This window comes from Athene cunicularia, assembly GCF_003259725.1.
Source record: "Athene cunicularia isolate RWA chromosome Z unlocalized genomic scaffold, athCun1 chrZ_part2, whole genome shotgun sequence".
Lineage (NCBI taxonomy): Eukaryota > Metazoa > Chordata > Aves > Strigiformes > Strigidae > Athene > Athene cunicularia.
The window spans coordinates 7,715,308-7,742,755 of record NW_020799143.1 but is presented as its reverse complement, the minus strand read 5'-3'; positions in this window follow the sequence as shown (position 1 = coordinate 7,742,755).

The following is a 27,448-nucleotide window of genomic DNA, read 5'->3' as shown; positions in this document are numbered from 1 at the left end:
GTCCAGAAGAGCTGTCATATTTTGTGGAATGTTTCAGACAGCCAGATGGATTCTGCATATACGTTCCACACCTTAATGCCTCAATATTCCAGTGTAGACTATAAGCCTAGCAGCTCATGCCGAGATACAAAAGCAGAACTGGTTAGTATTTTTTTTTAAGCCCTGACAGTGTTTGGCCACAAAACATCTTTTTCATGGCTTTTCAAGTAATTGTTCTGACATGACATACACAACCTTCTTAAGTGCCCACTTCATGAAGAAACGCAGCTAAGTGCAGGTAGTACTTCCTCCTTGCAGGTCGTATTAATAAACGTGTAGCAGTTACTGGAAGGGATCCAAACCGTGCCCCTTAGGCTGGCTCCTTTGCAAGTGGACTTTTTTACAAGGTCTGCCCTAAATGTTCTTTGATGTGGATTCTGCTCTCACCCACAATAGGCTACCTAAGGACAGAGCGTAACAGCATGTAGCTCACAGCATTACTTGCCAAATATCTTCCTTTTTATTTATTTTTTTTTTAAGTGTAGATTTTTGCATATGCATAAAGCTATAACATATGCTTAAGAAATACATACACCAATAGCAGATCATTTTGTTTTATAGAATAGGCACCAAAATGCACAGAATTTGACAGGTCTTCAAATGCGACACATTCTGTATAATCTTAAATTTTATTATGTAAAGGTATTTTTCCCAATTTTTTCTGGACTACAGATAAAACTGCTGATAGCACTTTGGGATTTGCAGTTGTTATCTCTAAGTGAAGGGAAGCTCCTAGGCACTTATAGGGAGGGAGGTAGCTATAAGTCTCTGGTATGGCTCAGCTATTGCATGAACAGGTATTCTGAATTCTGTTTATTATTTGGTGTATTATGAATACGTATAAGAAGATTTTTGTGTGTAATGTAATAGTTGGTGTGAGATAGACTTAGGAAAGCAATGAATGTGAGAGAAGGTTAAATCATTCCTTGCTTACATACAGACAGGAGAAGTGGCAAGATGTTTGCATTTGAACTGTAGCCCAAATGTCAGGTGTGAGAGGTAGGTTTTGCAGAACACTCTTCTGGTGTATTAAGTAGACATTTAAAGTTCATACCAAAAAGGAATTATGACTTCATGATGGGATACAGAAATGTGTTAGAAGTACTGTAGAGATGGATATTGGGTTTGGTATTTGAGCTGAGTTTGTGCAAAGATCTCTTCTATTGTGAATAACTGTGTTGTACTGTGATGCTGGTTGTACCTTGAATACTTTATATTTCCAAAATATGTTTCTTGTATTTGCTCTGTCTCCATAAGCTTTATTCAGTAAATAATTGTGTGTGTGTGTATGTATGTATGTATTTTCAAGTTCATCATAACAACAGAAAAGTTTCATCCTTTACTATTTTTCAAACCAGCTTAACTGCTGATGTTTCATATGTTAAAGTTAACTACTAAACCGTATTTCATTTTTGTTTTATAAATTATAGATTGTTTCAGATAAATATTTTAATTATGGTTTCTAAATCTAATAGTTTGTTCTGTAACAAACCTCATGTTAGAACTGCAGAGAGATATCAAAGTCAAGTTTGTTATAAGAAGCCTCCTACCAGCTTAGGCACTATCCTGTGAATGTTCACATACTGAGTAATTTTATGCACATGTAAAATAGCATTTCTTCTGTGCATAAAGTTAAGCCAGTGAAGATACCCTTAAACTATGGTGGCACTTAAGAAAATTAAATTTACAGCATGACTTGAAATTAATATCACTTATAATTCATGAAAGAATTATAAAATCTTATCATATAAAAAATATGCTCTCATTCAGAAACAGAAAAATAGAGAGAAAATAAAGTAAGATCTGCCTGTTGCCTTCTTGAAAAATCTGCTTCCTTTGAGGTTTTTTTGCCTGTCTCATATCTGCATGAACTGCCTTTTACTCCTGAAATTTGCATGACATTAGAAACATCTCTGCATCTTACCTAGCACTGCTAAGAGGTGGTTTTCTGAGCTTTTCAGTATTTCATCTCAGCTGGAGGATCCACAACTCTCCCTTCATGCTTTCAGAGCAGTTCAGAGATAAAGAAGTGCATCCCCTCTCTTCTATACTGTGCACCAGTCCTTACCAAATACTCTTTTCAGTTTTGTCCTTCCATATTTTTTTAGCCCTGTACTGAATTATGCATAGAACTAATGGGAAAGTCTCATATAGAATCATATTACTAGTAAGTAAAAGCTGACCATAATCCTGGACTTGCAGATTTTGGATGAACAACACGCTTGAATTTGTGTAAGTCTTGAGACTAGTTGTCATCTTCCATATTCTTACATTATTCCTGTAAGGGAATCTTTTGAAAGGGAAAGGGCTTAACTTTCAGAGAAAAGTATGTATAAAAAGTACTGCTTGGATTGAGCAGCCTTTTGGATCCGCTTTCATACGCATTGTGAATGATAAAAGTGACTTTGTAATGGTCAAGGAAGGAGAAATCAGGATCTCATGTGCTGTTTATTCACATTTGAAAGGTATTTATTCACATTTGAAAATAACTTTGAACTGTTCAAGTGGATACAAAAACTGTATATTTTCATCTTTATTTACCCTGTCACTTTAGACTGGGCTTAGAAAAAGATGGAGAAATTCTGGTCTAGCAGAACCTTTGGTGCTACTGGGCCTCTAACCTAACATGCTTTTTTTTTTTTTTTTTTTTTGTGAAGGATTATCAGACTTATTATCACTTCCTTTTTCCCCAGCTCCCAAACCCTTTTCCTGTCACCCTCTTTGGGACTGCTGTGAATCTTATCCTGCTTAGGTGTAAGAAGCATGGAATAGAAATGCAGAGTCATTTAGGTTGGAGATGGTCTACTACAACCCTCCAGCACAAGGAAAGGGTCAACTGAAGGAGGTTGCCCAGGTTATGTCCAGTTGACTTTTGAGTATCTCCAAGGATGGAGACTCCACACCCTCTCTGGGCAACCTGTGACTGTGTTTCATCACCTTTACCATAAAGAGAGTATTTTTCTTAGATTTATGTGGAATTTCCTGTATTTCAGATTGTTCTCGGTGCTTCTTGTCTTGTCACTGGGCACTTCTGAGAAGTGTTTGGCTTTATCATCCTTACACCCTCCTGTCAAGTATTTTTACAAATGTATAAGATCCTCCTGACCTTTCTCTTCTCCAAGCTAAAGAAGACCTAGCTTCCTCAGCCTCACCTTCTAACAAAGGTGAGTCACTGTTCAACAATTTTGTGGCCCTGCGTAGGACTCACTCCAGTATTTCCATGTCTCTCTTGTAGTGGAGAGTCCATAACTGGACCCAGCACTACAGATGTGTCTCACCAGTTCTGAGAAGAGAGGAGGGATCACTTGCTTGACCTGGTGGCAAAGCTTTTCTTAGTACAGTCCAAGAAGCTGCTTCCCTTCTATGCCATAAGAGTTCATTGCTGCCTCATGTTCAACTCTGTGCTAGGACCCTGAGATCTTTCTCTGCAGAGCTGCTTTCTAGCTGGCCAGCCCCCAGCATACACTGGTGCCTGCAGTTATTCAGCTGAGGGGCAGGACTCTGAATTTCCATTTGTTGAACTTCATGAGGTTTTTGTTTGCCCACTTCTCCAGTTTGTAAAGTCCCTGTGAATGGCAGCAAACATCTGATGTTGATATATTAACTATTCCTCCCAGTTTTCTATCACCTGCAGTCTTGCTGAGAGTGCATTCAGTCCCATCGTTTTAATGAAAAGTTTAAACAATGTTGGTCCTAGTATCAATACCTGGAGTATACCACTGACAACTGGCCTTCAGCTGTACTTTGTGACACTGATCACAGCCCTCTGAGCCTAGCAGTTATGCAGTTTTCAAGTCACCTCACTGTCCACTTATCTAGTCTGTGCTTTGTCAGTTTGTCTAGGAGGGTGTGATGGGACATAGCATGGAAAGTCCTGCTAAAGTTAAGATAAAACAACCTCCCCTGCTCTCCTGTCATGCACCAAGCCACTCATCTAATCCTAGAAGGCTATCAGGTTGTTCAGGAATTATTTCCCCTTCATAAATCTGACTACTCCCAATAATCTTCTTGTCCTTTATATGTTTGGGTTATTTTGTCCATCATCTTCCCAGAAGTAAAGGTGAGGCTGACAAGCATGTAGTTACCGGATCCCGTTGCTGCTTCTTCTTGTAGATGGGAGCACCATTAGCTTTCTTTCAGTCCTTAGGAACACCCTTTTCACCCCTAATTGCCATGATACTTCAAAGATGATTGAGAGAGTCTCACAATAACATTGTCCAGTTCCTTCAGCACTCACAGGCTTGTGTGTGTCCAGGTTTTGACAAGTTCCCTAGCTTGGTCCTCTTCTACAAGTGTTAAGTTTCCTTGATCTGCACATTTCCACTGGTGTCCTTGCAATCTGCAGTCTGCCAAGTCACCACAAGGTATTAAAACAGCTCAGCCACTTTGAGAGCAGCCTGATGAAAATTCTGTGTGGGGTGCTTGGCTGACCATGCTACATGGACTAGCTGCATATCTCACTATGAAACAGGGACGTGTGTGGTTTTCCATAGCTAATGACAATGTAGTGCTGTGCTCCCCATCCTGCATTTCTGCTTAAACAAAAGCCACCAGTGGTGGTCAAGATGGCTGCAACTGGCTTAAGTTGGACTCTGGGGTGACAGATGATAACACAACAGCTAAGGGTCATAAATCTTGCTCAACAGATGAGGGCTCGTTAAGCATGCACTAAGTGTAATATGGTTGCTTTGCAAATATAAGTCAGACATCTCACTCTATAAATAGTGGACAGCCCAGGGCCCATTGAGCTCTCATGGGCTGCACACCAGGATCTCCCCTTGAGTAAGGGTGCTTCCCAAGGTTACTCCTCAAGGTTGAGAGAGTCAAATACTTGGTAAGTGAATTGGGAATAAGAGCACTGAAAGTCTGAAATCTTAGCTAAGTGATAGAAAGGATTGATTTCACATATATAAGCCTCTAGACATAAATTGTTGACCAAGTCTGGGTCCAGCCGCACCTAAACTCCCCTCTGAGAAGGAGCTTAGAAAGCAAGGGAGTCCTTTCTGAACCTCATGACTCAACAGGATCGTCCTCCTAACAGTTTTGTCTGACCCTGTCCTCCATGCAGTAGATAATCAAGTATACTTTGCTATCAACCCTTTTTAAACCACCAACACATTTATTATTGAACTTTGTTATATCAATAAAGTATATTGTTGCTTCTCTCTTATTAATTAAGTGCATGACCCCATCCACAACAGCATGCACCTAGCACATAATCAGGAATGCTAGTATTTTGGTTCCATCATTGCTCATGCAGTTTGGTGATGTTAGAGGATGTAACTATCCTTCCTGCCATCATAAAGGGTAATATCTACACTGGGAAAAAGGATGCCATCTCTTGATGTGGGCAGTAAGAGGAGTCTGGTCAATAGATTGTTTCCAGTACTAGAGTTTGGGTGTTTTTTAAGTCCCCCACTATGAGTGAAATGTAACAGTACTGGATTTGTCTTTGCTGCAGAACATTAATATTTGTGCTGTCACTTGTAAGTGGACAAAAGACACTTCTAAAACCAGCAGGAAAACCATCTTGGAAATATGCTTAGGAGATTTACGTATTAGGAAGAAGTATTTTATAGGACCTCAATTTTGAGCAAAATTGTTCCCAGCAGCATCCCTTTCATATGACTTCTGTGTTGTCTGTGTCTGTGGAGCAAATCGTTTTTTTCATCACAGGTAAGAAATCTGACACAGAGTTGACAACATGGCATTACAAGGACTCTGCGGTGGCAAAGGGACCACCCAAATACTGACATTCCACTGTGCTCAAATCAGCAGTAAGAAATTTCAGTCAGTGGCATGCTAATGACATGATTCCTTCAGGAGAAGGAGGAGAGCTCATAGTTCATAGAAGGAATCTGGTAAACATACGTGGCCATTGCCTAACATATGGAACACAATGCATTTTAAGGGTACACATGTGAATGACTGAAATGGAAGCCAGGACAGTGCACAGAGATTGCACACCTGAGAGCTGTCAGTTCACATCCTTCTAAAGGCACTGTGAGAAGCTCACAAAATAAGTGAGTTCTTTGCATAGTAGTCATTTAGCATCTGCTGCTATGGTAGCACAGGCACAGACTGAAAGGGGCTGCTTCCTTCCTGAAGTGCAGTTTGTTGGTTTAGAGCTCAGCACGCTTGATTCATTCAAGAATTCAGCATGTTTTTCTGTTCAGACCCCATACCTCTGTGTTTTAGAGGTCTCCACCTCTAGTTAGTCTGATATGGGTTCTCATCCCATTGAGGTTAATGGGATTGCCTGTGCATATATTAGAACATTGAGACTTGGAAATGGTAAAGCCAGACGACTGTGGATGTATGAGCACAATGAAAATTTGTCACCAAATTTTATCATGGCTGCTGAGGAATAGTAAATGCTATGTCTCTTAAGCTTCTGCAGTAAATTTAGCCATTTAATTTCCTTTCAGAAACATGGGGCTACTTAATAGCAGAGTTCTCATTTCCTTCCTCTCTGTGAATGCCTCTTCATTATATATATAAAATGTTAAGTTTTATTGTATCCCTTCTGCTAAAGATTGTGAAATGCTCAAGTCTGAAATCTTTTAACAGAGACATGACTTGGTCATTAAAATCTTTACTGAAAACAAATGCTACCGGACACTTACTAGAATCAGATATTCTGCAGGACATGGAAAATTATTTCCTGTATCAACATCCTGCTAATAGCAGTGGCTGTTTGGGGTGTGTTTCTGAGGATTTGGACTTTTAAATATTTCCCAGCTGAAAGCCTTGTGGTGTTAAGGGAGGAACCCCTGGTCCAAGTAGTATTGAGTTTCTGCAAGGTGAAAACTGTGTAGTATTTTTTCAGATTGGATCATGACTGGTCCATACCACATGTGCTATGACAGACACTATAATGATAAAGAAGTAAATTAATTTTCACAGATTTATGAACGTTCACTTTATTCTTCCCTGCATTAGTGACTTGTCTGCATTAGTAATATTGCTAGGATAGTTTTTCCTATGAAATTTCCTTAGTTGTCCTGTTTGGGGCATCATGGCAGCCTTTAGGACTCCCTTTTTCCTCTAGGAAGTGTGCTGATGGCACTCAGCACAGAGCATGGAACAGACCCAGTCCTGTGTTCACAGTGCAAAACTACTTTAAAAATATTCCAATTATACACTGTTTCTGAAATACTCATCACAAAGCCAGTTCCTTTCAGCCCTTAGCAGATACCAGTAAGTGTCTCTAGCCTGTAGCACTTGCAGTAACTACAGACTGTCTGGACTATGTAGGAATGCACTCCCAGAGCTCTCAGCCTCTGGATTTCCCTCCTGTTTACTACCAGATATGGTTACCTTTGTGCCATGTCAGACTTACAAGCATGCACACAAATATTTGTGGTTTCACTGGGTTTCCTCTTTTCTGTAAGTGGAGATGAGGACTTCATTGCCTCTGAAAACTCACATAACAGGCAGAAAGTAGACATATCTCTATATTTGACTGGCCTGGTTTATGCCAGGATCTATCCTTAGTTGCCATGGAGTCAGCCAGTGAACTGTTTTGGCTCCAGCACTGACCTGAACAGAAGAATCAAAACCCTTGTTTACATTTCGTTACTTTGGTTAATACTGAACAGATGCCATGCACTGTATGAGAATGGCTATGAAAGTCACGCAGGATACCTTTTGGTATCCAATGCAAATAAAGATTATGGGCTGCAAGTCCTGCCTCTACCTGACCAAATGTGAGTACAGAATGCAGAACTAGTTGAAGTGTTTGGTTCAGAGAGCCTGATTTTCTTTCCAGTATCAGCATCCTTTCAGGCAAAAAATTAGTCATTAGATAATGCACAGTGAGAGTGGCCCTAATTCCGTGTTTGCTTAGCAATGGGAGGCAATTACTTTATAAATCTCTTTTTTTTGTTTGTTTTTAAATCACTTGAGTTTTGTTTCTATATTCTCTTTTCCCCCTTTCTCATACTGATTTTCTTTCGCAGATTCTTACTGGCACTGCTATAACTTCGGCATCTTGTAGTATTCCAACAGATGCTATTTTGGAGATATCCAGACTTATCTACCCAGAGCTTGAGTTCAGCCTCCTGGAATCATTAATTTAGATGTTGTGTTTGAATTACAGAATGTGTTTGCAGACTCCAATTGAATTATAATCCTATTGTCCAAAGCAGCCTGTGTTCTTATCCTAAGGGACAGATCAAAAATACAGAGTCTGATTTTGTTCATTTATCATTTTCTTTGTATAAGGTAGTATGGTACATCCAGGAAGGCAGAAACGATAGTTGAGAATACTGAATTATTAGAAAGGAAATAACAAGTTCCAGTTTCCTTCATTCTCTTATATTTTGGTTAAATTTCTGTCTCTTGTAGGCTGGTAGATGATTACATTGTCTTGAGATTGTTGACACAGACCATTCATACATGTATTTCAATAAGCAAGATTCATGGATATTTTTGCTTCTGCATGTGTTGAGATTCTTAATAATTCCATTACCTGAAATAATTTGCCCTGCAGGTGTTCTCTTAGGGACTATTAACTATATTAAGGTAGTCATCCTATTAAGGGATCTAGTGTTCAGTACCATGCACCAATTTCAGATGAAGAGGTACATCTCCTGTATCTTTCTGTTTTTCAGAAACCATTTTTGTGTTTTGGGTTCTAAGTGGTTTTGATAGATCATTAGACAGTGCATTACCTTATCTATGTGAGGGCTGCGAATACCGCTCAGAAAGATGATACAGAGCATATAGCATGATATATAGTGCAGAGAAAGCAGTCTTTTCTACTCAGCTTTGTGCCATGTATTAGGTTTTTTTTTGTTGTTGTTGTTGTTGTTTTTTTTTCTCTTAAATAATATGAGAAATAGAACCTGAAAGTCATTCTATGGTCTTCTTACCAATATGATCATAATTTCTGGTAAAATTTTACAGCAAATGTACACTTCCTCTAGTCAATGTACTGGATAACTCTGATAACTCTGGGGCTATTTTTAATAATCCTAAAAATTACCCCTTTTTTCCTTAACTGAAACTTTTAATATGGTTAATTACTTCTGCTGTTTTGCCAGAACAAAATACAGAATCACAGAACCATAATGTATTTGAGGTTGGAAGGGACCTCTGGAGGTCATCTGGTCCAACCCCCCTGTTCCAGCAGGGAGACCTAGAGCCAGTGGCCCAAGACCATGTCCAGAAGGCTTTTGAAGATCTCCAAGGATGGACACTCCACTACCACTCTGGGCAACCTGTTCCCAGGCTGAGTCACCCTCACAGTAAAAAAGTGTTTCCTGATGTTCAGGAGGAGCCTCCCATGTTTCGGTTTGTGCCCATTGCCTCTGGTCTTGACACTGGGCACCACTGGAAAGAGTGTGGCTCCATCTTCTTAACACTCTCCCTTCCGGTGTGTATAGTGTGATGAAATTTCAATCCCCATGCCTTTTCCTCTCCAGGTTGAACAGTCCCAGCTCTCACAGCCTTTTTTCACAGGAGAGATGTTCCAGTTCCTTCATCACCTCTGCGGCCCTTCATTGGACTTTCTCCTGTATGTCTGTCTCTCTCCTGTACTGGGGGTCCCAGAACTTGGCACACTACTCCAAGTGTGGCCTCACCAGTGCTGAATAGAGACTAAGGATCACCTCCCTCGACTTGCTGGTGGTACCCCTCCTCATGCAGCCCAGGACACCTTCTTTGCCACAAGGGCACAGTGCTGGCCTGTGTTCAACTTGGTGTCCACCATGACCCCCAATAATGTAATGTTACAAATTGTGTTATTTCATTTAGGGTCCTATCAGATACACAGTGCATGGAAAGAAATAATTCGCATCTAGATTTCTTATGGTATCTTCATCTGTGATGTTTGTAAGCATATGTAGCAGGCATATTGACTGCCTGAGGCACTGAATGGTTGACATTTTTTTACTTGAAATCACCTGTTCTTCCCCTGGAGGCTACTGGCTTCTTGATAGTGAGCTGAGAATTTACCACTGCAGCAATGAAAGTGGCTATGGAGATACTGAAAACACTCTCTCTACTGCCCAGAGATGAGCCTCAGCTCTGTGCAAGGTTAGATTCAAACCCAAATCTTGTTCAAATTCCTGTCTTTCAGCTGTAGGTGGTATCATATGAATAAATCCTGAAACAAACTGTATCATGGCTTTCTGGTCAATCACTGAAACGTACAGACTGCCTGGTGCTTTCCTGTATACGTTGCCTATCCTATAGGAGAAATGGCGGATTCCTTATGGCAGTTCTACAACGATGTGAAGTAATGGAACATTTTCCAATTCTGTGACCTTAAAAGCAGATACTTTGGCTCCTACAGAGGTACATTGAAGAACAGGGCTCCAAATGTCCTCTAAAAAGCCTTCAGGTTGTTCCATATTGCATTTCTGATTTCTGCCAGAACAAAACCGTCTTCTCAAAATTTGTAGTTCTAACTCTGCAGAAGAATGTCAGAACAGAAATCAACATTTTTTTGCATATTTAAGGTTCATTACTTCTTCAGGACTGCATCATGCATTTTTTTGGCAACCAGAAGTGATAGGGGTTTTTGAAATTTTCTCCTGTTGTGCAAGAAATGGGAATTTCACATTTGATTTTTAAAAAAAATTACAACTGTGAAGTTTCTTACAGCCTCAAAAAGCTGAATCTAGACTATGAGGAGAGTCACATGTGTGATAATCCATTTCTGTTGTCTGTGAAAGGATTTTAACTCCAAATCACATTTGTAATGAAAGAAAGAGAGGATGCTGGAATATTTTAAAATTTGCATGTATTTTTTTTTTATATAAATACAGATACACAGACTTGAATTTAAAAATTCTACCAGCTAAACAACACTGTGTTCCTATGAACAGTTACAACCCACATGCATGCCTACAGGACATCTGAAGTTTTCTATATTCAGGACTACATTCACATATTAAGTATATATATATATATATATATATATATATATATATATATACACACACACACACACATACATACGTAAATCCATAAATACATGTATGTACAAACTTACATATATGCAGATATCTATACATTGTCGTTTATTCCTCTTGGGATAAACAGCACCTAAGACTTTAAAGACAGCAAGCCATAGAGCTGTAGAGAACAAGTTAGGCCTACATTGATGTCCTATTTATCACAGATGCACACAGAAGGCACAGAAGAATGTTCCTTCCTACATCTTCTGAGAAAGCATTCACTTGCTAAAGCACCTCTAAACAAAGTTCCCAAATTCATGAACTCTTATTATAACTCCTTCTGCTTGATACTTCAGCTTGATAGCCGCTTCCATTGCTATTTGGGAGTTGGACTCCTTGTTGCTGTTGTTTTTTTTTAAAATAAACATGCTGAGTGGATCACAGTGCTGCTTGTAAAAGAAGCCAGTCTGAGTACTGTCTTTTATCTTTGATCCCAGATGAAAACTTCCCAAGTGTGGCTCACACTTCCCAAGTGTGGCAGGTAACTGACTGCCCCTCCTGCTCACTTTACATTTTAAAAGTGTCTTATTTCCCACAATGATTTCTTTGTCTTTTCTTTTCAACAGTCTCTTTACTGAACCCACAAGAGAAAAGCTTGAATGAAGCCGGAAAATGAGGAAACCTTTTTTGTTTGTGAGACGCGGCTGCATCCTTTTCAGCACAACATTTTATAATAAAAACATCCAATGCACTATGTGAAGCCCATTTTTTTTTCCTGCAACAGCAAAAGCCTTTGTTTTATACTGTAACAGTATAAAGATCTCAAGTATACATAAAGATCACAAAGTGCAGCACAGCATTGTTTGGATGTAGTGCCTTGTTCATTAAATCATATAATGTCTTGAATGTAAAACCCTGTTCCTATTCAGCTGCTTTAGGTGTGCTGAAGCTAATGAGTCTTGCAGCTTGAGTTAAAAACTCTATTACAGCAGCTATCCTGTATTTTCTTCTGAAGCCAGTGTGGTTTTCATACATGCTTCTCTCCACAGTACGATGCAAACATGACACAAGATTCTTTTGGTTTTGCAGGCTTCTAGCTAGAACTGTTCTTCTACTTAATGAGGAGAAATCTGTAATTGACATCATAAAAGTGCAGAAATCCTGTCTTTTTTATTTCTGCCTGTCTCTCATGCTATTGCAGTAAGATCATAATATGTTGCAGTTTTCTTTCACTGTGCCTTTGTGGTGCCTTAAGCACTGAAGTACTCCAGAGTGCATCAGATTCACACTGGGCTTCCCAGGTGAGGTCTTAGACTTAAATGAGGCAAAATTCTGTATAGTTTCAAGTTTATTAAAACCCAAATCCAAGTGATAGCATTGAAGGATGAAACTTCATGGACTAGTCCCTAAAACCAGAATCTTCCTCCATTCATAATAAAACAGTTTTAAATGAACTGCTAGAAAATTACAATCTAATACTTTTGTTCTAGCACCTTGCCTAACATTAGGAGATTTATTGATGTATGTCAAATACTAAGAAGACTACAGCAATTCTGTTAGACATATATAAGCATCCGTATTTCTGCAAGAAGAATGGAAAATCTCAGGGCAAAGGAGCTCAGTGTTGTGCTCAGGGTTATGTTTACACTTGTGGAACCAAAAAATGGAACAGCTGCACCTGGCAGAAAGTCCTCCCATGTTTCTGACTGCTTCAGGTGGATTATGTTATTTTCTCTTCAGGAAAACCATTGGTAGAAAACGTGTTACTGCTGATATACTTACTAGGGTCTTTATAAAGCAAATGATATTATGAGATTTGTAATTAAATAATTGTAAATTCTTCTTCAATGAACTCTATCCTGTTGCAATCGTGGATTGCAAGCGTCTGTAAATTGCATATGATTGTATGTGTCTTTTCCTCTTTAACACCACTATCTATCAGTTTCCTTGTCTGTGAGAGTTGAAGCTTTAAATCAGATCCAAGGTGTTATTTGGGCAAGATTTCCTTAAAGTGTACTTTCTTTGCTTTGCAAACTTGCTGCTGATAAGCAAGCAGACATCATTGTGGGATGGAAGTATGAGTGTTGTATAATAATACACTTATTTTCTTTCTCCCCATTTTGCTTTTTCTGTTCTTCTCCTCCAGCAAGTATACTTCCAGGCACTCTTGGAAAGCTGCCAGTCCAAAAATAGAAACACTTCTGAAATTCTTCTCAGCCTTAGATTTCTGATATCCTTTTCATGGGGTAGTCAAATTATTACTATTTTTTACTGGTTTGTTATTAATTTGGGTTGATGATTTTTGGTAAGGGTTTTGATAAGGATTGATTAGGACTAATCAATTAAATAGAATTTAACAGAAATATCGGTTTTATAAAAGATAGTTGTGTAACGTTTCATGTAGTCATAGAAACACTGTATTTAGCTTAAAATAACCATACAACTAGTTATGCTGCTACAAAGTCCTTTGTGAAGTCCCAGGCTAAGGCTGTATAGGCCAGTAATAATCACTAATCAGATATCTATTCAAAGATCAAGACTCATGATGAGGTACCATTGTTAGACTGTTCAGGACAATTTATTGCCCTGTAGACCAGGATGCTTTAAAAGTTACATTGTAAGAGACCCTTGAAGCATGTTAAAGTTGTAATGTGAGCCAAAGTCTTTGAGTCAAGGGCATTGGAGGGCCTTTATTTTAGGTCAGTAGTCTGTGGTGGTCGCAAAAGCAGCGTCCCAGACTCATGTCAGGACTAAGTGCACATAACCAGAAAGGAGTGGGAATAAGAAAAAGCATTACGGGAATTATGTTTATGTATGAGAACTTGTTTATTATGTATTAGTGTATCCTATATAATCAGCATGCTACTTGAGTTAGGTGTGTGTTGGTGGTGAGACAACTCCCCTGTGTACCTGGCTGGTAATAAATAAAGGAGCGTCTGTTTATCCACATCACATTGGTGAAAATCAGCTGAAATTAACAATAAATCAGTAACAGAAGAAGTGCCTGTTTGGGAGCCATCCGAACTCAGCAGCCCCTGGGATGATCACCTAGGTCACTGCACTGGAAATGTAAGGACAAAACCACTTGGGGATTGATGGTGTGGCAGTTCAGGTTGCTCCGTAGAGCACCACATAAAGAGGCAAAACGCATGTAAAAGTGATACACACCTTACCTGTGCCAGGAAAAAAAACCCCAACTGTTAGTTTGCAGGGCAAAAATAATTTTTTTTTTCTTATCTGCAGGGGTTGTGAGCAAAGAAGAGGATACCTTAGAGTCCTGCCATTATGTAGAACAGGCAGAAAAAACTGCCTCCTGTTTTAGTATGTAATACACAGTTTGGTGTTCACAGCAATGGTCTGAGGGCCTCTGTCCAGGCAACTGATTTTCCTGGGTAACACACAGCAACCCCAATGGGCACAGTGGTGCTTTTAATATCATGAGTCTGTCCTCAGCCTTCATTTGCACAGAGCTGAAGTCATGTGGGATCTGGCTTTTGAAATATTTCAATATAGGTCTGGGGAGATCTCTCCTCAGACATAGGCCCATGCTAAATACAGGGAGCCATCACCACATGCACTCAGCACATCCTGATCCAGGAGAGAACATTATCCAAATTATCTTCTGGATAAAGGGAACCTTTTTCTTGTTGCTACCAACATATTTGTTGTAGCGGTCTCTCTTGACTGTTATGTGAGCACTTTGGGGATATCCCTGGGCAATAATGGGTGACTCTTGCTTCAGTAACAAATTAGATTAGGCAAGGATTCAGCTGGCCCTGTTCCTGACATGGAGGTGATTGTGAAAAGGATATAGAGAGATTCTCCATGAAAGCGTAGTGCCAAGCCTGCACCTTCCTTCCTCCCTCTCTGCCTGCTTTCATCCAGAAGATACTGTGAAAGCCACCACATGTGAGAGTGGCTGCCTGCTTCCCCAGTCAGTACTGGTTAGTGGACTTTGGATGATGGAGGCAGTCAGACACCAGTTGAGATTGAGAGGAGGGTGTGTCATAGATACAAGCTTCATGCTTTTGAGCATCAAGTGGATAGGGTGGTCTGAGGCACAGAGAAGGTTAGACCATGACATCACATGTACCTATTATCCTTACTTTTGAATACCAAAAGGATTTTATGACACTGGAACAGCAGGGATGGCTCTGAAATGTGTTTCTGTTTGCTCACAGATGTACCACCTGTTCCAGTTGTGAAACAGCCCTGTGTGGGATCTGTGGGGCAACGTGACATCTGGTGCCCTTGATGCTCTTTGTCAAAAGATGTAGCTTGGTAAAGTTGTATTCCATCTGCCAATGATTTTCCAGGTTATTTATCTGTCCATACTGCCCAAGGATGTGAGCTGAATTGGTCTATATGGACCTTAATAATTCTCATGGCAGCCTGGTTGGGGGACTGTTGTCCCAGTACACCTAGTGAGCTCCAGTGTCACAACTGCTTGAATGAGGATTTGGCCTTGAGAGGGCCAAATGGCTGCTGAAAGTGTATACACAGCCATATGGATCCCAGTGCCAGATGAGGATCATTTGAGCTCTGGCAGCTCTATTTTGCCTTTGGAAAACTATTTTGAGTTCACTGTGTGCTGTAGAAGAGGGAGCAGGTGAGTTTGGGTTCATCTCAACAGTCCCTGCAGTGCAGTTTGTTAGAAGTGTTTATTCTGCTAGTAAAAACATAGCATGACTGTAAATGGGGCAAGATTCTGGCTCTAAATGCAGAAAAGTGTATTAAAATGTGTTTTGGAGGTAGACTGTCTTTATAGCCTAAAATACTACTATTTCACTAGAAAACATCTCACCTCCATCTGGCAGTGAGCACCCTGTTATTTCAGAAGTGTGCTTACCCGGTTTGCCTCTACCCCCTTGTCAGGTAAACTGGTGACCCTGTCACCTTGTCTCATGTCACAGTCCTACAAGTGAACAGTTGTACTACTCAGGTCTCAGGTCTTCACAAGGCAGCTGCAGGCAAAGAGAAGATAAAGCAACATGCCTGTGATCTTTTTTTTTTTAATTTTTTTTTTTACCCCAGACTTACAGTTCATTTGGCATACATTTATATCTTGGTAATTGGAAGATTTAATTAGACATCCTGGAGACCTAATTAAGTAGCTTTTATGGTTATAAGAGATTTTTAGAATAATCATCTGTGAAGACTTGGGACCCATGTTCCATCTGCATATGCAGTTTGTATGGCTGTGTGAGTAAGTGCTGTAATTGCCTGTAGGAATTTATAGTGTTTGCCCAAATGGAAGAAACTTCAAATACTTCCTAGCATTCAGTTTTTAAGTCCTCAATTTTAGAATTAAGGAGATAGCTGACATAAAATATTATACTTGAATAGAAATGCAAGAAGAGAAATCACATTCTGTTTGCATAAACTGTGTCTGTTTTGGCAAATTGTGTATCAACTGAAAGAAAGTTAAAATTTTGCAGCTATCTAAGCATCTGGTTAACCACCACAGAAATCCTTGGTGATAACTGAGTATGTACCATGGCATGGAATATATGCTAATAGTGTTCTGATTAAGCAACATTACTGCATAAACTGCAATTGCATCTCATTAGGTAAATAATTTCTGAGGGAGATAAACTAATTAAGTGTTTTTCCTCATTATGTATTTCATGATTAAGAAGAGTTTACTATATTTACAGCAGTGCAACAAAAGCTACTCAGAACTAACCATGCCAACATTTACAAAACACAGAGAGAAACTGATTATGCTTCTGTCTTCTTCACTGCTAATTGTGAAGGTTTCCTCAGAGGTACTTTGTCCTGGTTCAGCCAGGATGGAGTAAAGTTTTCCCCAGCAGAGAGAGAGGGGGAAGGGATCTCCAGCCGGGTTATTCATACCATGCTGACCTCAGGTCCAGGGGCGGAGCCTTTTTACCTTTCTCTTCTGGTGTTGTTTTTTGCCAAACACGCGGCGGGTTTGCTCCTTGATCATTGAGCGGTATTTCTCTGTATATCTTTTGTCTTGTTCACTGTTATTGCTGTTTATTGTTGTTACCATTGATGCTGTTGTTATTCAGATTGTTCTATCACTCTGTTGTATTAAATTTCTTGTTATTTAGCCGGGGTCTGTGTTTAACTTCCAGCCCGACCGGCGCGGGTGGGGGAGGGGCAACAGCCACGTGCTCTCTCATCCCGGCAAGAATTAAACCTTGCACATACTTTTACTCCTGTAATGAATAAAAGCATCCCTAAGTTGGTAAAGTGATTTGAGGTCCTATAGAACATAAATTATTTATATAACCTTAAAATGCCATTGTTATTCAGCTGTCTGATCTATCTGCTGCTGTCTAGCAGCTGATTTGCTTATTCATTATAATAATAAAAATAGTAAGCTGTCTGATTTAGCATTGTATTGCCATGGGTGGTGGTTTGACCCTGACTGGACACCAGGTGCCCACCAAAGATGGTCTATCTCCTGCACAGTTGGACAGGGGAGAGAAAATATAATGGAGGGCTCATGGGTCAAGATAAGGACAGGGACAGATCGCTCAGCAATTGCGTCATGGGCAAAGCAGGCTTGACTTTGAAAAAAAATAATATCAATCAAATCAGAGCAGGATAATGAGAAATAAAACCAGATCTTAAAAACACCTTCCCCCCACTCCTCCCTTGTTCCCAGGCTCAGCTTCACTCCTGATTTTCTCTACCTCCTCCCCACAAGACCCACAGGGGGACAGGGGATGGGGGTTGCGTTCCACTCATAAAATGATGTCTCTGCTGCTGCTTCTTCCCCACACCCATCCCCTGCTCCAGCATGGATCCCTCCTACAGGAGACAGTTCTCCACAGACTTCTGCAGTGGGGATCCTTCTCACAACTCTTCATGAACAGTTCCGGCATGGGTCCCTTCCCCGGGGTGCTGTCCTTCGGGAACGAACTGCTTCAGCGTGGGTCCCCCCCAGAGTCACACGTCCTGCCAGAAAACCCGCTCCAGCGTGGGCTCCTCTCTCCACAGGTCCTGCGAGAAGCCTTCTCCAACATGGGCTCTTCATCAGGCATCCACCTGCTCTGGTGTGGAGCTCTCCATGGGCTGCCGCTGGGTATGTGTTCCACGGGCTGCAGGGGTCAGCCTGCCCTCTCACCAGGATCTGTACCACAGGCTGCAGGGGAACCTTGCTCCGGTGCCTGAGCATCTCCTCCTCCTCCTCCTCCTCCTCCTCCTACTTACTGACCTCGGTGTCTGCAGAGTTGTTTCTCTCACATATTCTCACTCTGATCTTCAGCAGCAGTTGCTGTCATACTGCAACTTTCCCACCTTCTTAAATATTCTATTACAGAGGTGCTACTACCACCACTGATGGGCTCAGCCTTGTCCAGCAGCAGCTTCATCTTGGAGCTGGCTGGAACTGGCTCTATTGAACATGGGGGAGTCTTCTAACAGCGTCTTGTAGAAATCACCCTGTAGCCCCTCTGCTATCAAAACCTTGTCATGCAAACCCAATGTACTATGTAAAGCTCTTTAATGCAAGACTTGCAATCAGCTGGAACACTTAGGCTTAGAAAATATGTTTGGTTTATCTTATGGCAGTTTATTCCCTGCCAGCATTACGAGTTTTGTATTCCTTCTTGAACAGAGACCATTTAATTTTTTTTTTTTAATTGCATTTTCATAGAGGCACAGAAATTATTAATAATCCATATGTAGTTCAGATAACTTTATTGAATGTTAGCTTTTATACACATCTATACTTCCAGCACATCATCTTTCTATACCACATGGATAAGCCTATCAATATGAAAATGTTTTTGTGATTATCATTTGTGGTTAAATACCATACTGATTTAAATAACTCCTGCTAGATGCCAGGAGTGCTAGAAGTGGTAGAAAAATTACAACTAAAGATAGAGGCTCTTGACTTTGCCAGATGACAAACAGAATCATGATAGCTCATATATGTGGGATCAAGTGACAAAGTCCAGTTCCCTTTCTTCATGGAATTTTGTCAGTCTCTTGCTGCAGCGTTTTCTCACCCATGCAGTTTTTTTTATGGATCTCATGCTGTTTTGGCAGCTTAATTTAATTTAAATGCCTTCTTGTTCCTGATTTCTTCTTTCACATTTCAAAAGGATTTGATTTAAAGAGAAAGATAGTTTTGCAGAACTGTGAACAAATTTACTGCCTTTTCTTTCTTACTTCTCCATCTTGTGGACTCTTCATTTTTCCTGTGCTCCTTTCCTTGAATTCTGTGTACCCTGGGAAACAAGCAGAAGCTCAGAGGCCAGATGGCTTGTTCTGCTCTTGTTCTTCTCTCGAAAATGTAAAGCTATTGCTATCCAGCCTGATCTTCTCCTCATAGTCATTCCTTCTCTCTTAACAGACAAGCAATTCAATTATTCCATTTTTCTCCTTCACTCCAGCTCCATTCACAGAAGAATCTGTCCATGCACTTGCATAGCTAACATTTCTATGTGCTCTTGAGGGATATCTGAGCTGTTTCACAAGCCAGGGAAGCTAAGACTATGTAAGGTTTCTGAGAAACATGCTATTTTGCAAGTATTGTCCTTTTAGAAGTATTCCCCTGTGTTTGCCAAAGTGTTCATGGATGCTCTTGGCTCTGATCTCTGAGAGACCAGAAGGTCAGAGTAGACCCTTTTGAGTCCTGGGCTCCTTCTTGAAGGTACCTCTGAAAGCTTCATTATCTGTGTACAAATAGTGTACAACTGAGTACAAATACAGCAGATAAAATGTAATCATCCTACAGTATGATGCTTCTCAGTTTGACTTCCTGTGGCAGGTGGTAAAATGTTGAAAACATTCCTAGTCTAAAGAAAAGAAATCTACTTTTCTTCACCTTCACCCCATAGGCAGCTTCTTTCCCTTCAAGTCCCAGAATTCTCTATCAGACTTTCAACACATACATGGAGGATATGATACGGGCTTTATCATGTGCATATTATTCAGAAAGCTGGAGGGATAATGACTCCCACTCACGTTGTCCATAGCAGAGGACACGGTCAAGGTAAAGCACCTCCTGCATGACAATGCAGCCATATTCAGCATTCCTTCACTGTTACAAATAATATTTTCCTTCCCCCACTCTTTTATGATAAGCGAGTGCCGATGTTTTATTTCAAATAAGGGGTTTGTATAATCTGAGCAGAAAATGACCTGAAGGTCAGATATGCCTTTAGGCAGATAACAAATATTAATTTCTATGACTAAATGACATAAAGACAACCAGGGATTACTTGAGCCTCAGCCCAAGGGACATGTAGAGGGCAACTCCCCAAAGAGTCTGGTTTTGGGACTTTTCTAGCACTTGGGATTTTTCTGATGTTTACAGTTAAACTAATCTTCATTTTATTCAGCCATCAGTGTGCGGATCCTTGATATCAGGTACCCTTACTGTTAACACCCTGTTACCCCCAAAAAATCAGTATCCCACAGATTTTAATTAATTCCAGCTCTTGTTAGACTTTTCATACTCCCCATCTTTTTATGAAGTTTCCTATATATAGCGCATATCCCCTCAGTGAGGAATGTGTCCCTTTCACTCATGTTCTGGTACTGTCCAAAGGTTTTAGTCAGGACTGAGGCTACTGTTGAAAGGTTCTCCATGGTGTGAGAACTCTGTTGAGCTGCTCTTCAGGGTGCCAAATATTCTGGGTTTGATTTCTTAGAATTGATTCATTCAGTACTGAGTGCTTTTGAATTGTTGAAAACCAGGGTTATTTTTTTCCTCTGAGGTACTTTGTTCAGCTTTTTAGCAGTGACACCCCAGTAATATCTCCACAAATGCACCATAGAGATGGTCATTCTCCATAGGAACTAAGTTCTGTGCTTCTCCAGGTTAGCTGGTAGGGAAAAGTTAAAGAATGAACATCCACGAGGGTAAAGCTGGGCAAAACAAATGAGGTAATATAATAACAGTGTACTTGAGCTAATTTTTTCAGCTAAGCTGCACAGGGAATCTCTAAATTTTTGTCATTATTGTCACAAGTCTAATTTATTCTTGGCACCAAATTACAGTGCTTAAGGTTCTTGTCATGGCCTTCTCATGCTATGTAAGAGCAGAGTGAAGTCTATTTTGAAACATTCCTCAAGAACTTTGGAGTGTTTTGTTTTTTTTAAGGTCAGTGGCCTCAGGCAATTTTACAGATACGATCATATAGGATTAAATATATAGGTGAACTCATACAGAATCAGATGCCATAAGGTCTGTTTCTTCATCTTCTAAATCTTGGGTGAGTTGACTAACCAACTTGGGTGAGTTGCATAGTGGAGATCGGTAGTAATCTGTCTTGTAATGAAGAGGTTTACAGATGGTAAATATTTTGGAAATGCTCTTTTGAGTGCAAACATTGAGGATTTCTTTACTGCTATATTGTAATTACTTTTCCTTTTGTCACTCTTCCAACTTTCAGAAAGTATTTATTTTCTTTTGGGTGTATCAGAAAGCTTTTATCAACCTACTTGGTGAAGTGACAAAGTCTGACTTTGTGCTAAATGCAAGGTGTTGCTTTTACTATGAGCTTCCTCCTCATACTCTATAATTTTGATTAGTTCCAATCTGAAGAATGTAGAATTATTACCTCCTTGAATTAATTTTTTAATTCTTCATAGCCAGCTAATATGGCTTGATCAGCTGTGAAAGAAATTGTTACTGTTCTAAATCTCTGACACAGACTACTAGCAGATAAGGATTTTTTAATCAGGATATAGTCTGATGTGTTGCTATAATCAGTTACATATGGCCACTTTTAAAAAACATAATCAATTAAGATACAACCTTTCCTCTTCCGAGGCTTATACTTAACACTATAAACTGATAACCCTTAAGTTTGTTTTGGTTTTTTTGTTCATTTTTGCTTTGACTTTTCAAATTAGTAACACACAGTTCAAGTGATATATGTGAGACAGAAATACTGTTCCTTGTCTTAGCTAACAATAGTGCTGAAAGATTTAATCTTAAAATATTCTGAATATCCTATAGAGTTATACAGTATACTTTTCTGGAGCAAACCAAAATTTTGGAAAAAATAAAAGAAGATTCATAGCATCTTACAGGGAACCTTAACCTTTTGTTGTTAAAACTTCATTATACTCAGAGGTAATGGAAATACCCATGAACTGTAAACACTGGTCTCCTAGTTTAAACCCCTCTTATTCACAGATGTGCTGTCCTTCTTTAGACTGAGTATGCCCACATTACAGATCGCAAAACTCTGGCGGTTTTGCAGCGGGGTTGAGATGAAAACTGGAGTGTGCTCTGTGCAACACACAACATTTCTCCACTCTGGCTTCCTGTGCAGTCTTCAGCTGCTGCAGGCTGGAACATCTCAGATTGTGGATGTCTCCATCACCCAGTAGAAGGTTCTCAATGTCTCAAGCTAGATCTTGCTTCCCTCTCTACATTTAGTTTAATCACAACCATTCTGGCTCTATTTTCAGTTGTGGGTACACAGCACGGCAGCAAAATTCCAAGCAGAAAGGTTACTTTGTTGTTTTCTCAGGGAGCTGGCAAACATTTCCTCAACTGTTTAGAAAAGCGAGGAAAGCTCTTTTTCTCTTCCATGCTGTTGGAGTGACACATGCTTTATGAAAACTCAGGGTGAGTGTTTTGCAGAGGCATGCTCTGAGGAGAGTCTGTCATACAAACACTAAACGAAAGCTTTTTTGAAGGTCTAACTTTGAATTCTGTACAATCCAGAACAAGATTGTGTTTCCCGTTTTCCTTCCTTCCTTCACATGCACTTTTTGGACTATTTATCTGACAATTAGAGCCAATAACAGTGCCATCGGAAGTGATGCTAACGACAATAAATAGAATAGCAATCATATTAGCTATAATAAACATAACAATTAATGTTGTTACCCAGAAAATGCCAATCATTTCTGTATGTCTTGAGGTTACAATGATCAAAAGCCCTGTTATGTAATCAAACCACGTAATAAGAATGGAGAGGTGCTGATGTCTTTAAGCTCTAATACCTATAAGGAGTATTTATTCAGCTTGATAACTTCTGTTAACAAATAACATCTGCTTTTATTAGGTATATTAATACCAACTTTGAAAATTTGAAGCTGCCTAGAATGGGTGAGGCTAGACTCTGTCCTTACTAATATGTATTCACAGAAGCTGTAATTTAGCCACAGAAATAGAAAAAAAAAAAAAAAAAAAAAAAAAAAAAAAAAAAAAAAGTACATGAAAGAAGTCAAAAAATAAGGTAAGAAGAATTATCCACAAAGCACGTAGGGTCTGTGTGCTTTTACACCAGTTGTTAGAATGAAAAATGTGCTGTTGTGAATTGGATGAGGTAGCACTCAGAAGGGAACCCCTACTTCCTCCAGCCTTGCAGGTCCACAAAAGCTCTTATGAAATTTTCAGTATTATTGACCCAGCTCTATATTGACCCAAGGATCTATAAATAATTTTTTCCTCAACCTGGATGCAAACACAGCAAAAGTGAGTACTGAAAATAAATAACTTTGCAAAATGACATGAAACTTTTTTTTTTTTTCAAATACAGAGAATCTATCATTGTGATCTGCTTTCTTTTCTCAGTAAAATTATCCTTCTCCATATTAATCTCTAAACAGAATTTTTTCCATGTCCTCTTTCAAATCCTTTGGATTGATACAGTCTTCCTGCGTCAGTGACTGTAGCTGGAGGCTTCTTATTTTATCAGTTCTTCTTCTTCTTATTTTATCGGTTCTGACCTTATTTGGGTCAGAGGGTGAGAGAGCTTAGGGATGGCCGAAATGCAGTATCTGCCCTGAGGCTGCAGCTGAAGAATGATGATCTAATTTCTAATGACTCTACTTAACAACAGTTAAAAATCATTATTCAAAAAACAGCAAATGTGGCTCTTTATACCTTGAAGTCAACAGACCAGATTAAAGTGGAAATCCCCAAAGGTATGTTATGTAGTGGGTACTCTAATGTATTAGGTTTCTCAGCCACAAAAACTATAGAATGAGTGGATTGTGATCCCCTTCAGAATTAAGAAAAGAGGAGTGTACAAACAAAAATAAGGCCACCACAATTACATGTTGCTCTGCGTTATAGGCTATATTTTTTCAGACAATTCCATGTGATTGCTAGTGGCACCAGGGTTTAAACTTTAACAAGGTATTCCTTGCTTTATATGAGGGTGCAATGTTTTACTGTGGGTTTTACTCAGTCTGTCATCAGAACAATAAGCAGCTGTTCTCATTCCCAGTGACTACTTGCACTGTTCCTCCCTAACCAGTAATAAATCACAAACAAGTTTGTTGGACTTTCTTTTTCTCTTTTTCTTTTTCTTTTTCTTTTTCTTTTTCTTTTTCTTTTTCTTTTTCTTTTTCTTTTTCTTTTTCTTTTTCTTTTTCTTTTTCTTTTTCTTTTTCTTTTTCTTTTTCTTTCTTTTTCTTTTTTCTTTTTCTTTTATTTTTCTTTTCTTTTTCTTTTTTTTCTTCTACCCCCCCTTTTCTTTTTAATCTTCCAACAGTAGCAGTTTATAAATAAAATACATTACGTATCAGATATACTGACTGTTATTAGAAAGTGCATTCAGATATGGCTGATATATACCTGTTGCTTGATGACTATGACAGTAAACATAGATTATAATAACAAATATCTGCAAAATAAGTATTGATTCATGACCATCTCTGAAAAATAATAATAACTGTGTTTGTCTGTATAGAGAATTAGCAATATTTAATTGAGAAGATATAGCCCTGTAGGTTTTTGGTAAAAGTAATCAATAACTATTTATTTCTGCATGTCATGCAGATTAGCAGTGTTGACATTTTCCTGTTGTTGTTGATTTAAGAGATAGTCAGAGCTGTTTATTTTTGGAATCCACTGGAGGTCACTGCCCATATAGGTTCACAGGAATTTCTATATACCATAATAATTAATTATTTATTGGCATTACATGAGTTCCTGGCTGAAATCAAAGCTTTGCTAAACTGTTATTATACATACATGTAGAAGTATTTTTAAAGGATTTGCGCAATCTGCATAAATGAGATGCAAGAAGAGAAACAGTGTTGTGAAGTGTACTGACCAGGATGTCTGGGTTGTTGGCAGAATGAGGAATAGAGTTCTGATCTCCTCAGTGCTTGTCAAGGTGACTTAGTTGATATATGCTATAAATGATTTATTGGATGACTGAGATTTCTTTTCATTGTTTTCCAACCAGCAAGTCCCTGTTAAAGAACAAATAAAAGATTTGTGTTTGGTGGCTCACTGTCATGAAAATTTTGTATGTAATGACTTCTCCATTCCTTGAACTTTGTCATGACATGATAGTGAATATGGACACTGCTGCATATTTTCTTGTAACAGGAATAAATAATAATCTGCCTCAGGAAGGAGCTATGCAGTAAAAACATAAAAAATATTTTTTTACCATACAGACATGTTTTTTTGGGGGAGGAGGGGGGTGGATTGGGAATTAAATTGTCATGAAAGACTTACTGAGACATAAACTTTTGAGGAGGCTGGTATCTCAAAGTAAGAGGATATATTTTATATGTTCACATATCAAACAACCCTGAGAAATGTAAATGATTATAAATCTATTAAAGACTGATAACATAGCATGCAATTTTTAATAACTATATGGGCAAAAGGAATAAATGTAGATCTCTTAAACATTTACTTATTTAGCTCATATTCCTGTTTTCTTCAAAATTACATATTATATTTCCTTTATTATATTTTTTAATTAAACTTCTTAATGTAATGTAATTTCTTCATGTAAGACATAAGGTCTTAATAAGTAACTAAATACTTCCAAATAAATGAAATCAAATACAGGCACAGAACTGTAGTCAAGACAAGTTGTGGGGCCACAGGAGATTAGCTGTGTGGCACAGAAAATCATAGGGACAGAAGAGAAGTCTGTAAAGGACTAGAAATGTTCATCTACTTCAGGCAGGTATTTGTCTAGTTTGTTCTTTAAAAAGCTTTAGTTTTTTAGTTAGAAATCCTCTGTCCTTTTGATATCTATTGCAGTACTTCTCTATGTTCAGCACTAGGAAGTTTTTCATGTAGTCTAGGTTCAGACTCTCTTACTGCACCACAAGCCTGGCTTTTTTGTTGTAACCAACATAGACGAGAGTGTATATTATTTCTTTCTTTCCTATTTGAAGCAGCCTCTTACATATCTAAAGACTGTAATCATTTTCCTTCAAGCCTTTTCCTTCTCCACCCCTCTGCACCCCTGTCTCATGTAGTCTTTTCACCTTTAAACTAAACAAACCCAATTTCAGTCTTTTTTCATAGCTTGTGTTTTACAGATACCACATCATTCCTGTTTCTCTACTCTGGACTGTCTCCAATTTGAATCACACATGATTTTTAGAAAAGCAGTGCCTAAAATAGGCATTGCACTTCAAATACTTCAACTCCAATCTCATTAGTGCCGAGTAGTATGGAATAATTCTTATGTCTGATAATGTTTTTGCCATTTATATGTTTGTATAATATTTGACTTGGTTTCCTAACAGCATGCCACTGCTTATTCATCTGCAATTTGTAGTCTGGTCAAGTCCCCATGATCTTTTTTGAAGATGTATTACCTTGTCAGTCCTTTGCCATCTGGTATTTCCTGCTTTGAAATTGGTTATTCCCTTCAAAGTACAGAGCTGCACACCCCTCTCACTGATTTGCATCCTCTTTTTCTTTTTTTCTAGATCATGTTTTCAGTCTACCAAGGTCACTGTGAATTCTAATTTTGTTCTCCACTGGATTTGTAGAGATCCCATCTTAGCATCATATGAGAAAGTAGCATGCTCTCAAAGACTCATTGTGCTGCTAATGTCTGGTGGAATGGTGTCTGCTTGGCCTGAAGCAAGAGTTAGGACTGCAGCATCTAGACTTTGATGATTCATTAATAGCTAGGGGAATAATTTTTCAATGTTATGCTGAATAAATCTGTTTGTTAGTTACTAAGGATACACCCTGACTGGAGTCTGTGTAGTTTTCACTTTTGGCTATTTTATTTTAAGATCAAGTGTCATGATTTATAATCTCCTAGTGGAAATTTCACAAAAAAATACCTTAGGATAGGATAGAAGCTGCCTGGCTGCCTGGCAGAGCAGGGCCACAACTGTACTAACTGCTTAGTACACCAAATCCAGCATTCCGATCTTGCTCTCCACTGACAAATTCTATAAATCTTCAGATTCTTTCTTTCTAATTGACTGACTTATGGAGATAACCAACCTGGAAAACATTGCAGACAGCATATTTGATTCCCTTATTATTATTTCAGTATTTGAGATTTATTGGCTGGTTAAGAATTAGTCACTGAAGTAATTTGTGAATCATTCTGAATAATTAATAAATTTATTCTCTGATTGCAAAATTTGTGAAAAGGAACAAAGGAAGACGTTAAAAATGTTAATTCATTGCACTCCAATAGGACTTTTAGCCATCTTTTAAAGCTTTATGGACCAGTGAACAGAAAAAAATGTGAGGGCTTAATGTAGACTCCAGGGAAAGTCCAAGGTAGAGTCAGTATTAGAATTTTTAGCTTTTATCTTTTGGT